At 47.1% G+C, this 15,401-nt stretch overlaps 6 pseudogenes; 2 read left to right on the plus strand and 4 right to left on the minus strand.

The window, feature by feature from the left end:
• Positions 1-1,122: 1,122 nt before the first annotated feature.
• LOC143948421 (5S ribosomal RNA) lies at positions 1,123-1,241 on the minus strand (annotated as a pseudogene).
• A 322-nt stretch (positions 1,242-1,563) lies between these two features.
• LOC143947926 (5S ribosomal RNA) lies at positions 1,564-1,682 on the minus strand (annotated as a pseudogene).
• Positions 1,683-5,237: 3,555 nt separating this feature from the next.
• On the minus strand, positions 5,238-5,356 carry LOC143948878 (5S ribosomal RNA; annotated as a pseudogene).
• Positions 5,357-6,051: 695 nt separating this feature from the next.
• Positions 6,052-6,170, minus strand: LOC143949524 (5S ribosomal RNA; annotated as a pseudogene).
• A 3,843-nt stretch (positions 6,171-10,013) lies between these two features.
• On the plus strand, positions 10,014-10,132 carry LOC143949008 (5S ribosomal RNA; annotated as a pseudogene).
• Positions 10,133-14,288: 4,156 nt separating this feature from the next.
• LOC143949123 (5S ribosomal RNA) lies at positions 14,289-14,408 on the plus strand (annotated as a pseudogene).
• The last annotated feature ends 993 nt before the right edge of the window (positions 14,409-15,401 follow it).

The raw sequence follows: 15,401 nt of genomic DNA on the forward strand, positions 1-15,401 counted from the left end.
GGACTTACAAACTACATTCTCCAAACCACAGAAGGACAGAATACTCTTTTTCGCTCATAAGTCGTCACTCTGCAGTAAATATCAGGAGATCTCATATAAGCTGATCACACGCTGGTATCGTACACCGGTGGTGTTGGCCAAAATATTCCCCGGTCAATCTGACCGCTGCTGTCGCTGTGGACCAAATGTGGCACCATTCTCCACATTTTCTGGGAATGCCCTAAATTACAAACATTCTGGCAGCCTGTCCTGAGACTCATCCACAAGTTCACAGACATTTCCTTAGCCAATGATCCCGCAGCAGTTCTTCTCAATCTAACTCCTATGTCGAGAAAGCGTTATCATAAGTCCTTACTTAAACATCTCCTCAATGCAGCTTGGGCCTGCATCCCAAGTCAGTGGAAAGAGCAATCTGCTCCAATGGTGACCCAGTGGTTCGCAAGGGTAAATGATATTGAACGAATGGAAGACCTGACTGCCACAATGAGGGATAAAACGGAGGAGCATGGGAACAGATGGTTCTACTGGACCCAGTTTCGCTTTTCGGAAGAATACCTCCGCGAGACATAGTAAGCTCATGGTGATCGTTGGAGATCGCTGTTCCAAACGTTGGACAGCTGATGAGCTGGTGAGCCGAGGGCGTCTCTTGCTCCCTGGGAGGGGACCCCATCCTATCCACTCTACCCACGACACCCCCTTACCCCTTCTTTTCCTTTTCTGCCATTTCCTTCCCCAATCTTCTCTTTCCCCTTCTCCCTCCTTTCAGTTCTACTATTTCCCTTCTTAACTCAAAAAAGGGAAAAGAAAATGGTATGTTCCGACCCCATTTGACTACTACACAATACTCTTCCCCTATCTATGGATATCTAAACTCTTCGAGGGTAGCAGGGCTAGTATCAATAATATTTTAAGTGGTAGAGGATCCCAACGAGATGGAGCTTTAATCTCATCTTGATATGACCGCAAAGCTGTACACGTGCTATTCTCCTCAGACTTCTTACCATTGGCTCTGATATCCATGCAATATGATCATTTGTTTGTAACTATTTGTATCACACATTCTGTGAAGTTGCCTTTGCATTGTATGTCGCATACTACTAAATAAAAAAAATAAAAAACAGAAGCCTATGGCACCTGGTATTCCCAGGCGGTCTCCCATCCAGGTACTAACCAGGCCCGACACTGTTTAGCATCCGAGATCAGACGAGATTCGGCGCTTTCAGGGTGATGGGGCCGTAGGTGATCTCTTCGGGCACTCTCAACCCTCTTGACAAATGCCAAGATGGTCACCTTGGGAAACAAGTGAAAAAAAAAACAGGTCAATGTCAACAACATAAAAAGAAGAATACGGCACCTGGTATTCCAACACCATCTCCCATCCAGGTACTAACTAGGCCCAACCCTTCTTAGCCTCAGAGAAGAGAAGAGATAGGGCTCTTTCAGGATGATGCTGCTGTAAGCGATCTCTTTGGGCACTCTCATCCCTCTTGACAAATGCCAAGATGGTCACCTTGGGAAACAAGCAAAAAAAAAAAACGAATCAACGCCAACAACATAAAAAGAAGCCTACAATAACTGGTAATCCCAGGTGGTCTCCCATCCAGGTACTAACCAGGCCCGACTCTTCTTAGCCTCCAAGATCAGACGAGATTGGGTGCTTTCAGAGTGATGTGGCCATAGGCAATCTCTTCAGGCACTCTCAACCCTCTTGACAAACACCAAGATGGTCACTTTGGGAAATAAGCGGAAAAAAAACAGGTCAACGCCAACAACATAAAAAGAAGTCTACGACACCTGGTATTCCCAGGCGGTCTCCCATCCAGGTACTAACAAGGCCCGACTCTATTAGCCTCCAACATCAAACGAGATCGGGTGATTTCAGGGTGATGTGCCCGTAGGCAATCTCTTCAGGCACTTTCAACCCTCTTGACAAACGCCAAGATGGTCACCTTGGGAAACAAGCAAAAAAATATAAATAAGTCGGAAGCTAGAGACAATACGGCCCAAGTCCTCAATTTAATCCATGCGGCGCATGTACAGGGAAGGCCCTTGCTTATGTTGTCAACGGACGCGGAGAAGGCCTTTGACAGGGTGGCCTGGCACTTTATGCAGGCCACCCTGGAACATATAGGTCTTGGCCCCAACATGATGAGCTGAGTAATGTCGCTTTACTCCACGCCGTCGGCAGCTTTACGGGTGACCGAGTGGTGCTCGGACTCTTTCCCCATCACTAATGGGACGAGGCAGGGGTGCCCTCTGTCTCCCCTAATTTTAATTCTGACACTGGAACCACTTATGTGTCACGTTCGGAATGACCCGAATATTACTGGCATATCCAAACCCTCGGCACACCACAAAATTGCGGCGTACGCTGACGATCTAATTTTTTCGTCTCCAATCCACACATTTTGCTTCCCAAAATACTTGCGTCTCTACAGCGACACGGCAGCCTATCAAACTATAAAAACAATTGCGCCAAGTCGGCTGTATTGAATATATCGGTCCCGGATGGTGAGGCCAAGAGGCTCCAGTCCGCTTTTCCATTCTACTGGGCTGAAAAATCTATACGTTAACTGGGCGTTGACATCGCAGCGGATTTAGCGCAATTGTACCTGCTTCATTTTGTCCCTCTCCTGGATAGACTGAAATCTGATTTGGGAAACTGGCATGCTTTAACACTGACCTGGTTCGGGCGCTGTAATGCATTCAAAATGATGGCCCTCCCTCGGATCTTATACATGTTCCAGACATTACCGATCCGGTTACCCCCAATTTTTTTCAGACAACTGCAGGTGCTGCTCCGGGACTTTATTTGGGAGCGCAAACCGCCCAGAGCCCGTTTGCAATTGCTTGCCAGACCAAAGGACAAGGGGGGTCTGGGTCTCCCAGATCTCAGACAATACTACAGAGTGACTCTGCTAGCGAGAGTCGTTGATTGGCATTGTAATGGCCCACACAAGCAGTGGGTGGAGATGGAGATTGAGGATGGTTCCATTCCCCTATTGACCTCCCCGTGGCTCCTGTCCTCCCTACCAAAAGACCTCAGAGGTCACCCCGTAGTGGGAGCTACGTTGGCTGTTGTGCGGAGGTTGTTCCGCTGCACACACATTGCTCCCCTGCCATCACCAATGACTCCGGTTATAGGTAATCCAGACTTCCCACCGGGATTTACCAACAAGAAACTGCGACAGTTGACAGTGGTGGGGAAACAGCGTCTGGGAGAGGTGTGGCCCACGGGAGGGCTCCCGACCACGCAAACCGTCGCCGAGCTTTCTGACCCTCCGCTTGACTTGTTTAGTGCTTATCAACTTCGTCACTTTCTTCTGGCCATACAAAGGGCCCCCTACACTCCTAGAGACCTGACACCCTATAAATCCATCTGTCACAAAAGGGAACCTGTGCGACACACCCTCTCCCTCCTGTACAACCTATTGAGTAGTCAGGAGGAGGAGTCGACCCCCACCATTTATCCACAAATGGGAGAGGGACTTAGGCATCACATTTACCCCACAACAGATAGGGAAGATCCTGACCTTAGTACATAAAGCTTCCATCGCAAACCAATATCAACATACAAGATAGTCTCACGCTGGTATAGAGTCCCATACCTTCTGAAAAAAATGGATAGATCGATCCCGGATGTTTGTTGGAGGTGAAATTCAGATATGGGGACCATGGGACACCTTTTCTGGGCATGCCCGACCTTGAGGAACTTTTGGGTTCCCAGTAGCGTGCCTTCTACACTTGACCGAACAGCCTGTTCGAAAATACAAAAAAACCCTCACGATGCAACTCCTGAATGCCGCCCGGGCCTGCATTCCCACACTGTGGAGGCAGCCTCAGCCCCCATCCAAGGTGCTGTGGTATTCCAAAGTCAATCATATTCTCCGGATGGAAGAATTGACCGCCACCCTTCACAACACTGAAGAGGCATTTAGTGTTACATGGAGGCCCTGGAGGTATTTTACTGGTACTCGAGACTACATTCGGGAGGTGAGCAGTGCCTCCGTCCCAGAAAACGACTGAACATCTAACGTTTACCTACGTAGGCCATATCTGTCCTGGGTGGCATTCCCCCCCTCCCTTTTTGTCTTTATTTTTCTTTTTTTCCCCGCCGCCATCCCCCCACCTCCTCTCTCTCCGTCTTTGCACTCTCTTCTTCCCCCGTCCTCCCTTTTAACTATGCCTTGTCTCCTTACTAGCCTTCAGGACCCAGAAGAACCCCAGGGTTCTGGACATGACCGGCTCATATTTTACTCTGGTTCACGTAGGTCATGATAAGCTGGCTCGCTGTGGTCCCAGTTGTTCTCCATGATTACATTTGTCCGAACGGAGCTGCACTAGTTATACTGTACTACATGTCGGAGGTGGGGTTTCTCTATATTCTGCATGAAACTGTAGGACTCCCCTCTGAGAACCCAGAGTTATTTGGCTGCCTATTTTTTGTTAGCATGTAATTGTGACCCTGGGTCATGCTGTATGGTTGACTGTTATATTTATGTTGTTCTACTTAATAAAAGAATAATAAAAATAAAAAAAATAAGTCAATGCCAACAGCTTAAAAACTAAAGCCTATGGCATCGAGAAATCCCAGGCGGTCTCCCATCCAGGTACTAACCATGTCCCAACCCTGCTTAGCCTCTGAGATCAAATGCATGCTCAACCCTCTTGACAAACGCCAAGATGGTCACCTTGGGAAACAAACAAAAAAAACAAGTCAACGCCAACAACATAAAAAGAAGCCTGCGGCATCTGGAAAACCCAGGCGGTCTCCCATCCAGGTACAAACCAGGCCCAACCCTGCTTAACCTCTGAGACCAAACGAGATTGGGCGCTTTCAGGGTGTTGTGCCCGTAGGCAATTTCTTTGTGCACTCTCAACCCTCTTGACAAATGCCAAGATGGTCACCTTGGGAAACAAGGGAAAAAAAACAGGTCAAAGCCAACAACATAAAAAGAATCCTACGGTATCCGGTATTCCCAGGCGATCTCCCAATCAAGACACTAACCAGACCAGATCCTTCTATGTCACCTGGTCTTCCCAGGCAGTCTCCCATCCAGGTACTAACCAGGCCTGATGCTGCTAAGCCTCTGAAATCAGACGAGATCGGGTGCTTTCAGGGGGATGTGGCCGTAAGTGTTCTCTTCAAGACACGCCCAACCCTCTTGACAAACGCCAAGATGGTCGCCTTGAGAAACAAGCGAAAAAAACAGTTCAAAGCCAACAACAAAAAAAGAAGCCTATGGCACCTGGTATTTCCAGGCGGTCTCCCATCCAGGTACTAACCAGGCCCGACACTGTTTAGCCTCTGAGATCAGATGAGATTGGGCGCTTTCAGGGTGATGGGGCCGTAGGTGATCTCTTTGGGCACTCTCAACCCTCTTGTTAAGCGCCAAGATGGTCACCTTGGGAAACAAGCGAAAATAAACAGGTAAACGCCAACAACATAAAAAGAAGCCTACGGCACCTGGTATTCACAGATGGTCTCCCATACAGGTATTAACCAGGCCGTACACTGCTAGGCCTCCGAGATCAGATGAGATTGTGCGCTTTCAGGGTGATGTGGCCATAGGTGTTCTATTTAGACACTCTCAACCCTCTTGACAAATACCAAGATGGTTATCTTGGGAAACAAGTGAAAAAAAAAAGGTCAACGTCAACAACATAGACCCTGGTGGTCTCCCATCTGACCCAGACCCTGCTTAGCCTCTGAGATCGGGCGCTTTCAGGGTGATGTGACCTCAGGCGAACACTTTGGGACATACTCAAAACTCTTGACTGATGCTAAAATGGTCACCTTGGGAAACAAGCGAAAGAAAAACAGGTCAAAGTCAACAATATAAAAAGATTCCTACGGCACCTTTAATTAGGTACTATCCAGGCCGGACCCTGCTTAGCCTCTGAGATCAGATGAGATCGGGCGCTTTCAGGGGGATGTGGCCGTAGGAGATTTCTTTGGGCTCTCTCAGCCCTCTTGACAAATGCCAAGATGATCACCTTGGGAAACAAGCGGAAAAAAAAAACCATGTCAACGCCAACAACATAAAAAGAATCCTACGGCACCTGGTATTCCCAGTTGGTCTCCCATCCAGTTACTAATCAGGCCCGACAATGCTTAGCCTCCGAGATCAGACAAGATCAGGCACTTTCAAGGTGATGGGGCCATAGGCGATCTCTTCGGGCACTCTCAACCATCTTGACAAACGCCAACATGGTCATCTTGGGAAACAAGCAAAAAAAAAACAAGTCATTGCCAACATTGGAGGCTAAGCAGGGTTGGGCAATCAGTTTCCTTGCCTGAAATAGGCATCTCAGAACTGCCATCTGGCTACTTCCCGGGTTTCCAACTCCTTCAACTAATCCCAGGAGACAATACTTCGCCCCCATCCTGGTGGAGGTTCCAACCACCCGATCAATGGTTCCTGTCACCTCTGTCCAGTAGCGGATCAACTTCGGGCATCTCCAAAACATGTGCATCATGTCTCCCCCCATGTTCCCGCACCGGGGGCAACTTGCGTCCGGCCGTTCGGCAAAACTGAAAAAGTTTACGAGGAGCATAATAGGTTCTATATAATAAGAACAGATGTGACATCCTGTGTGAGGAGAGCCACAATTCACCACAGGCAGGATTCCTGTGGCTAATTATAGCTCAGGGGGGTTTAGTACACACCCCACACTATATAAGGCCGCCAGCACGGCGGCCTTGTATAGTGTGTTGCGGTGGTCAGGGAAAGAGGACGATAGGCAGGGACAGTGTCTTTACTGCTTGGGAACCTAGCACTGTTACAGTGGGTGTTATGTGCCTCCTGCACAGTACACACCTGAAGCTACCCTTTATTACTGGTGTTCAATTTCTGCAATACATGCATCTGCAGTGCAGAAGTTAGAGTCGGTGTTGTGTGCCTCCTGCACAGTATACACCTTATTGCTGGTGTTCTGTTTCTGTAATACAGGAACCTAGCACTGTTACAGTGCTAGGGTGTACAGAGAAGCTGGTATATATAGAAGACTACAGCATACAGAAGAAAGGCTAGTGAATACAGAATACAGGTTTCGTGTATGTAGATAGGCTTGAGTATACAGAGATGCTAGAGTAAACAGTGAGGCTGGGGTACACAGAGAGGCTAGTTTAAAGACAAATACAAAGATGTTAGTGTATATAGAGAGGTTAGTGTATAGAGAGAGTCGAGTGTATACAGAAAGGACAGTGCATATAGAGAAGCTAGTGTATACAGAAAGGGTATACATGAAAGCTGACATTCTATACAGAAGACTGGGTAGTGTATACAGAGAGTCTAGTGGGTACAGAAGACAGGCTGGTGTATTGTAGCTAGTTTTTACAGTCTAGTGTATACAGAAGACAGGCTGTGGTATACAGAGAGTTTAGTGTATTCAGAGAGTCTAGTGTATACAGTCGGCGAGTGTATACATAAGACTGGCTAGTTTACACAGTGTTTACAGAGATGCAAGGGTGTACAGAGAAGCTGGTATATATAGAAGACTACAGCATACAGAAGAAAGGCTAGTTAATACACAATACAGAAGACTCGTGTATGTAGATAGGCTTGAGTATACAGAGATGCTAGAGTAAACAGTGAGGCTGGGGTACACAGAGAGGCTAATTTAAAGAGAGGCTAGTATATACAAAGATGTTAGTGTATATAGAGAGGTTAATGTATAGAGAGGGTCGAGAGTATACAGAAAGGACAGTGCATATAGAGAAACTAGTGTATACAGAAGACAGGCTTGGGTATACATCAAAGCTGACAGTGTATACAGAAGACTGGGTAGTGCATACAGAGAGTCTATTGGGTAAAGAAGACAGGCTGGTGTATTCTAGCTAGTTTTTACAGTCTAATGTATACAGAAGACAGGCTGTGGTATACTGAGGGTTTAGTGTATTCAGAGAGTCTAGTGTACAGAAATGCAAGGGTGTACAGAGAAGCGAGAAGCTAGTATATATAAGGCTAGTGAATACAGGCTAGTGAATACAGAATACAGACTCATGTATGCAGATAGGCTTGAGTATACAGAGATGCTAGAGTAAACAATGAGGCTGGGGTACACAGAGAGGCTAATTTAAAGAGAGGCTAGTATATACAAAGATGTTAGTGTATATAGAGAGGTTAGTGTATAGAGAGAGTCGCGTGTATACAGATAGGACAGTGCATATAGAGAGACTAGTGTATACAGAAGACAGGCTTGGGTATACATCCAAGCTGACAGTGTATACAGAAGACTGGGTAGTGTATACAGAGATTCTAGTGGGTACAGAAGACAGGCTGGTGTATTCTAGCTAGTGTTTACAGTCTAGTGTATACAGAAGACAGGCTGTGGTATACAGAGGGTTTAGTGTATTACAGAGATGCAAGGGTGTACAGAGAAGCTAGTATATATAGAAGACTACAGCATACAGAAGAAAGGCTAGTGAATACAGAATAAAGGCTGGCTTCTACGGAGAGGCTACCACTACGGAGATGCAGAACACTATCTAGGGTATATAGAGAGGCTAGATTATACAGAGAGGCTAGTGCATAGAGTGAAGCTATTGTATATAGAAGCCTGGTTAGTGTATACAGAGAAGCTAGTGTGTACAGAAGAAAGGCTAGACAGGCTATAAAGAGAGACAAGTTTTTACAGAAGACAGTTTGGGGTATACAGAGATGCTAGTTTATACAGAGAGACTAATGTATACAGAAGACAGGCTAGGGCATACAGAAGACAGAAGACGGGCTAGTGTATTCAGAACATAGGCTAGTGTATATCGAAGACAGGCTATTGTATGCAGAAGACCGGCTAGTGTAAACATGCTGGTGTATATAGAGAGGCTAGTGAATTTAGAGGGTAGGCTAAGTGATAACAGAAGACAATCTGGGCTATACAGAGACATTTCATCATTTCATCTAGCTCACATCTCTAATGGATTTTGTCTCATTGCCATGTTATGCCTTTTCATTCTTATGCTAAATATAGATCACTACACGATTTTAATCATCCACATCAAGCATGCAATAAAACTATCATACATCAAAATAAACCATGTACTCTTTTGCTCTATTTTTCATATTTGTACCGGGACTGTGAGTATGTGACATAGAGTAAGAATATAAAAGAATATAAAAGAGCCGAGCGCAGCGAGGCCAAGCCCGAAGCTCGCCTGCGAGGGGCCCTCTAATATTCACAACCCTATGTCCACTTGGATGGTGGGGCTACCACCTCCACTCACCGCGCATGAAAATCTCCGAAGCTTCGTCTGCTCCGTACTGCGCATGCGCAGTACGGCGCAGACACTATATCATGGCCGGACAGTATATGGCAGAACACCGGCACCAGTCAACCACCGGTGTCATGTGCGTCGCTGTGTAATATAGAGCAGGGTCCGGGAAGCCAATACCTCCCCGCAATTTCGGTCGCAATAGCATTGCCCTACCAATACGCATATGTTTTCCGCGCCAGAGGAACTTGATAAAGATTGAGCGAACCGCATGAAAGAAAGTCTGGGGTATTTTGATAGGTAAGGCTTGTAGTAGATACAGAAGTCGTGGCATTGCGTTCATCTTCAACACATTACAGCGTCCGAACCATGACAGAGCTAGTGGGTCCCATCTTTTAGGGTCCGCTGTAAGCCCATAGGCTTCTTTTTATGTTGTTGGCTTTGACCTGTTTTTTTTGCTTGTTTCTCAAGGCGACCATCTTGGCGTTTGTCAAGAGGGTTGGGCGTGTCTTGAAGAGAAAGCTTACGGCCACATCAACCTGAAAGCACCCGATCTCGTCTGATTTCAGAGGCTAAGCAGCGTCAGGCCTGGTTAGTACCTGGATGGGAGACTGCCTGGGAAGACCAGGTGCCACAGAAGGATCTGGTCTGGTTAGTGTCTTAATTGGGAGATCGCCTGGGAATACTGGATGCCGTAGGCTTCTTTTATGTTGTTGGCTTTGACCTGTTTTTTTTAGCTTGTTTCCCAAGGTGACCATCTTGGCCTTTGTCAAGAGGCTTCAGAGTGCCCAAAGAGAGTGCCTACGGCCAAATCACCCTGAAAGATCCCAATCTCATCTGATCTCGAAGGCTAAGCAGCGATGGGCCTGGTTAGTTCCTGGATGGGAGACAGCTTGGGAATACCAGGTGCCGTAGGCTTCTCATTATGTTGTCGGCGTTGACCTGTTTTATTTTCCCTTGTTTCCCAAGGTGACCATCTTGGCATGTGTCAAGAGGGTTGAGAGTGCACAAAGAAATTGCCTACGAGCACAACACCCTGAAAGCGCCCAATCTCGCTTGGTCTCAGAGGCTAAGCAGGGTTGGGCCTGGTTTGTATCTGGATGGGAGACCGCCTGGGTTTTCCAGATGCCGCAGGCTTCTTTTTATGTTGTTGGTGTTGACCTGTTTTTTTCGCTTGTTTCCCAAAGTGATCATCTTGGCATTTGTCAAGAGGGTTGAGAGTGCCTAAAGAGATCGCTTACAGCCACATCACCCTGAAAGCACCATATCTCTTCTGATCTCAGAGGCTAAGAAGGGTTGGGCCTAGTTAGTACTTGAATGGGAGACGGCCTTGGAATACCAGGTGCCGTATTCTTCTTTTTATGTTGTTGGCGTTGACCTGTTTTTTTTCGCTTGTTTCCCAGGGTGACTATATTGGCATTTTTCAAGAGGGATGAGAGTGCCCAAAGAGATTGCCTATGGGCACATCACCCTGAAAGCGCCCAATCTCCGCTGATCTCAGAGGCTAGAAAGGGCCGCGTCTTGTTAATACCTGGATGGGAGACCGCCTGGAAATACTAGGTGCGGTAGGCTTCTTTTTATGTTGTTGGTGTTGACTTGTTTTTTTTGTTTGTTTCCTAAGGTGACCATCTTGGCATTTGTCAAGAGGGTTGAGCGTGCCTGAAAAAATCTACTATGGCTGCATCACCCTGAAAGAGCCAAATCTCATTTGATCTCAGAGGCTAAGCAGGGTTGGGACCTGGTTAGTACCGGGATGGGAGACCGCCTGGGATTTCTCGATGCCATAGGCTTTTTTTTTAAGTTGTTGGCATTGACTTTTTTTTTTTTTTTTGTTTTATTCTTTTATTAAGTATAAGTAGAACAACATAAATATAACAGTCAACCATACAGCATGACCCAGGGTCACAATTACATGGTAACAAAAAATAGGCAGCCAAATAACTCTGGGTTCTCAGAGGGGAGTCCTAGAGTTTCATGCAGAAAAGAGAGAAACCCCACCTCCGACATGTAGTACAGTATAACTAATGCAGCTCCGTTCGGACAAATGTAATCATGGAGAACAACTGGGACCACAGCGAGCCAGCTTATCATGACCTATGTGAACCAGAGTAAAATATGAGCCGGTCGTGTCCAGAACCCTGGGGTTCTTCTGGGTCCCAAAGGCTAGTAAGGAGACAAGGCATAGTGAAAAGGGAGGACGGGGGAAGAAGAGAGTGCAAAGACGGAGAGAGAAGAGGGGGGCGGGATGGCGGCGGGGAAAAAAAGAAAAATAAAGACAAAAAGGGAGGGGGGGAATGCCACCCAGGGCAGACTTGGCCTACGTAGGTAAACGTTAGATGTTCAGTCGTTTTCTGGGACAGGGGCGCTGCTCACCTCCCAAATGTAGTCTCAGGTACCAGTAAAATACCTCCAGGGCCTCCATGTATCACTAAATGCCTCTTCAGTGTTGTGAAGGGTGGCGGTCAATTCTTCCATCCGGAGAATATGATTGACTTTGGAATACCACAGCACCTTGGATGGGGGCTGAGGCTGCCTCCACAGTGTGGGAATGCAGGCCCGGGCGGCGTTCAGGAATTGCATCGTGAGGGTTTTTTTGTATTTTTGAACAGGCTGTTCGGTCAAGTGTAGAAGGCACGCTGCTGGGTTGTCTGCGATATCTACATTTCTGAGAGTTTTTATCGTCCCGGTCACCTCCACCCAAAAGTTCCTCAAGGCCGGGCATGCCCAGAAAATGTGTCCCATGGTCCCCGTATCTGAATTACACCTCCAACAAACATCCGGAATCGATCTATTCATTTTATTCAGAAGGTATGGGACTCTATACCAGCGTGAGACTATCTTGTATCCTGATTCTTGATATTGGTTTGCGATGAAAGCTTTATGTACTAATGTCAGGATCTTCCCTATCTGTTGTGGGGTAAATGTGATGCCAAATGCAATCTCCCATTTGTGGATAAATGGTGGGGTCGACTCCTCCTCCTGACTACTTAATAGGTTGTACAGGAGGGAGAGGGTGTGTTGCACAGGTTCCTTTTTGTGACAGATGGATTCATAGGGCGTCAGGTCTCTAGGAGTGTAGGGGGCCCTTTGTATGGCCAGAAGAAAGTGACGAAGTTGATAAGCATTAAACAAGTCAAGCGGAGGGTCAGAATGCTCGGCGACGGTTTGCGTGGTCGGGAGCCCTCCCGAGGACCACACCTCTCCCAGACGCTGTTTCCCTACCACTGTCAACTGTCGCAGTTTCTTGTTGGTAAATCCCGGTGGGAAGTCTGGATTACCTATAACCGGAGTCATTGGTGACGGCAGGGGAGCAATGTGTGTGCAGCGGAACAACCTCCGCACAACAGCCAACGTAGCTCCCACTACGGGGTGATCTCTGAGGTCTTTTGGTAGGGAGGACAGGAGCCACGGGGAGGTCAATAGGGGAATGGATCCATCCTCAATCTCCATCTCCACCCACTGCTTGTGTGGGCCATTACAATGCCAATCAACGACTCTCGCTAGCAGAGTCGCTCTGTTGTATTGTCTCAGATCTGGGAGACCCAGACCCCCCTTGTCCTTTGGTCTGGCAAGCAATTGCAAACGGGCTCTGGGCGGTTTGCGCGCCCAAATAAAGTCCCGGAGCAGAACCTGCAGATGTCTGAAAAAGATTGGGGGTAACCGGATCGGTAATGTCTGGAACAAGTATAAGATCCGCGGGAGGGCCGTCATTTTGAATGCATTACAGCGCCTGAACCAGGTCAGTGTTAAAGCATGCCAGTTTCCCAAATCAGATTTCAGTCTATTCAGGAGAGGGACAAAATTAAGCGGGTACAATTGCGCCAAATCCGCTGCGATGTCAACGCCCAGGTAACGTATAGATTTTTCAGCTCAGTAGAATGGAAAAGCGGAGCGTAGCCTCTTGGCCTCACCATCCGGGACCGATATATTCAATACAGCCAAAGGTGCAATTGATTTTATAGTTTGATAGGCTGCCGTATCGCCGGAGAGTCGCGAGTATATTGGGAAGCGAAATGTGTGGATTGGAGACGAAAGAAATTAGATCGTCAGCGTACGCCGCAATTTTGTGGTGTGCGGAGGGTTTGGATATGCCAGTAATATTCGGGTCATTCCGAACGTGACAAATAAGTGGTTCCAGTGTCAGAATAAAAATTAGGGGAGACAGAGGGCACCCCTGCCTCGTCCCATTAGTGATGGGGAAAGAGTCCGAGCACTCTGAAAGCACCCAATCTCATCTGATCTTGGAGGCTAAGAAGAGTCAGGCCTGGTTAGTACCTGGATGGGAGACCACCTGGGAATACCAGTTATTGTAGGCTTCTTTTTATGTTGTTGGCCTTGATTCGTTTTTTTTTTTTTCACTTGTTTCCCAAGGTGACCATCTTGGCATTTGTCAAGAGGGTTGAGAGTGCCCAAAGAGTTCGCTTACAGCAGCATCACCCTGAAAGAGCCCTATCTCTTCTCATCTCTGAGGCTAAGAAGGGTTGGGCTTAGTTAGTCCCTGGATGGGAGATGGCTTTGGAATACCAGGTGCCGTAGTCTTCTTTTTATGTTGTTGACATTGACCTGTTTTTTTTTCGCTTGTTTCCCAAGGTGACTATCTTGGCATTTGTCAAGAGGGTTGAGAGTGCCCAAAGAGATTGCCTATGGGCACATAAGCCTGAAAGCGCCCGATCTCCTCTGATCTCAGAGGCTAAACAGGGTCGGGCCTTGCTAGTACCTGGATTGGAGACCACCTGGGAATACTAGGTGCTGAAGGCTTATTTTTATGTTCTTGGCGTTGACTTGTTTTTTTTTTTTGTTTGTTTACCAAGGTGACCATCTTGGTGTTTGTCAAGAGGGTTGAGAGTGCTTGAAGAGCTCGCCTATGGCCACATAACCCTGAAAGCACCAGATCTCGTCTGATCTCAGAGACTAAACAGTGTCGGGCCTTGTTAATACCTGGATGGGAGACCACCTGGGAATACTAGGTGCTGCAGACTTCTTCTCATGTTGTTGGCGTTGACTTGATTTTTTTGTTTGTTTCCCAAGGTGACCATATTGGGGTTAGTCAAGGTTGAGAGTGCCTGAAGAAATCTCCTACGGCCACACCACCCTGAAAGAGCCCAATCTCATCTGATCTCAGAGGCTAAGCAGGGTTGGGACCAGTTTAGTACCTGGATGGGAGACCGCCTGGGATTTCCAGATGCCGTAGGCTTCTTTTTATGTTGTTGCCGTTGACCTATTTTTTTCCGCTTGTTTCCAAGGTGACCATCTTGGTGTTTGTCAAGAGAGTTGAGAGTGCCTGAAGATATTGGCTACGGCCACATCACCCTGAATCTGTTCCATCTTGTCTGATATTGGAGGCTAAGCAGGGTCGGGCCTGGTTAATGCCTGGATGGGAGACCGCCTGGGAATACCAGGTGTCGTAGGCTTCTTTTTTTTTTCAAATATAATTTTTTCTCCAAATAGGGGAAGACGGTCCCCCGAGTACATAATGCAACAGAGAAATACAGAGCAAAAAGCAGCTGAACAATACTTGATACAGGTATATTCGCAACTGTGAGTCTGCCTTCCATCAATCACAATGATTCGAGGCACGGATAAAGTACTGTACCAAGATCCAGGGTCACACAAACCCCAGGTCCCTCCGGCATAATCCATCCAGAGGGGGGTGTGGGGCCGTCATTCCCAATTTTCCACTCTTTCCAAAAGAGAGAGGGGGTGGAGGGGGTGAGAGATAGGGGAGGAAGGCAGAAAAGAGAAGGGTTGAAAGATCAGAAAAGGAGAAGGGGGGACGAGACACGATGGCAGCCACTGTCCAAGGGGCCAGTCAAGGAAAGCTCAGAGCACTAAGGCGATAGCAGGCGACATCCTTCCAGCGAGAATATAAAGGTATTCCAGATGTCTCAGGTTTGTTTAAAAAATTCTTGTTTACCTTGTGATGTGAGGATCAAGTCCTCAATTTTTTTTAATGTCCTCTATTTTCTTAAGCCAGTGAGTAATGAAAGGGGGGGAACATTTTTTCCAATAGAGAGGGATGCAGGATTTCGCCGCATTTATCACATGCCGTAAAATTGATTTTTTTGTACTTCTTAATGGGAATCTGTGAATGGTGCAAGAGAAAGAATGCAGCCTCTTCCTGGATGGAGAAGTCTGTGAATTTTTGTGTTATGCATCGGAGCTCTGTCCAGAAGTCCACCAAGCTGAG

The sequence above is a fragment of the Lithobates pipiens genome, unplaced genomic scaffold (genome assembly GCF_037356315.1).
Source record: "Lithobates pipiens isolate NorthernLeopardFrog02 unplaced genomic scaffold, aLitPip1_a1.2 Scaffold_30, whole genome shotgun sequence".
NCBI classification, from domain to species: Eukaryota; Metazoa; Chordata; class Amphibia; order Anura; family Ranidae; genus Lithobates; species Lithobates pipiens.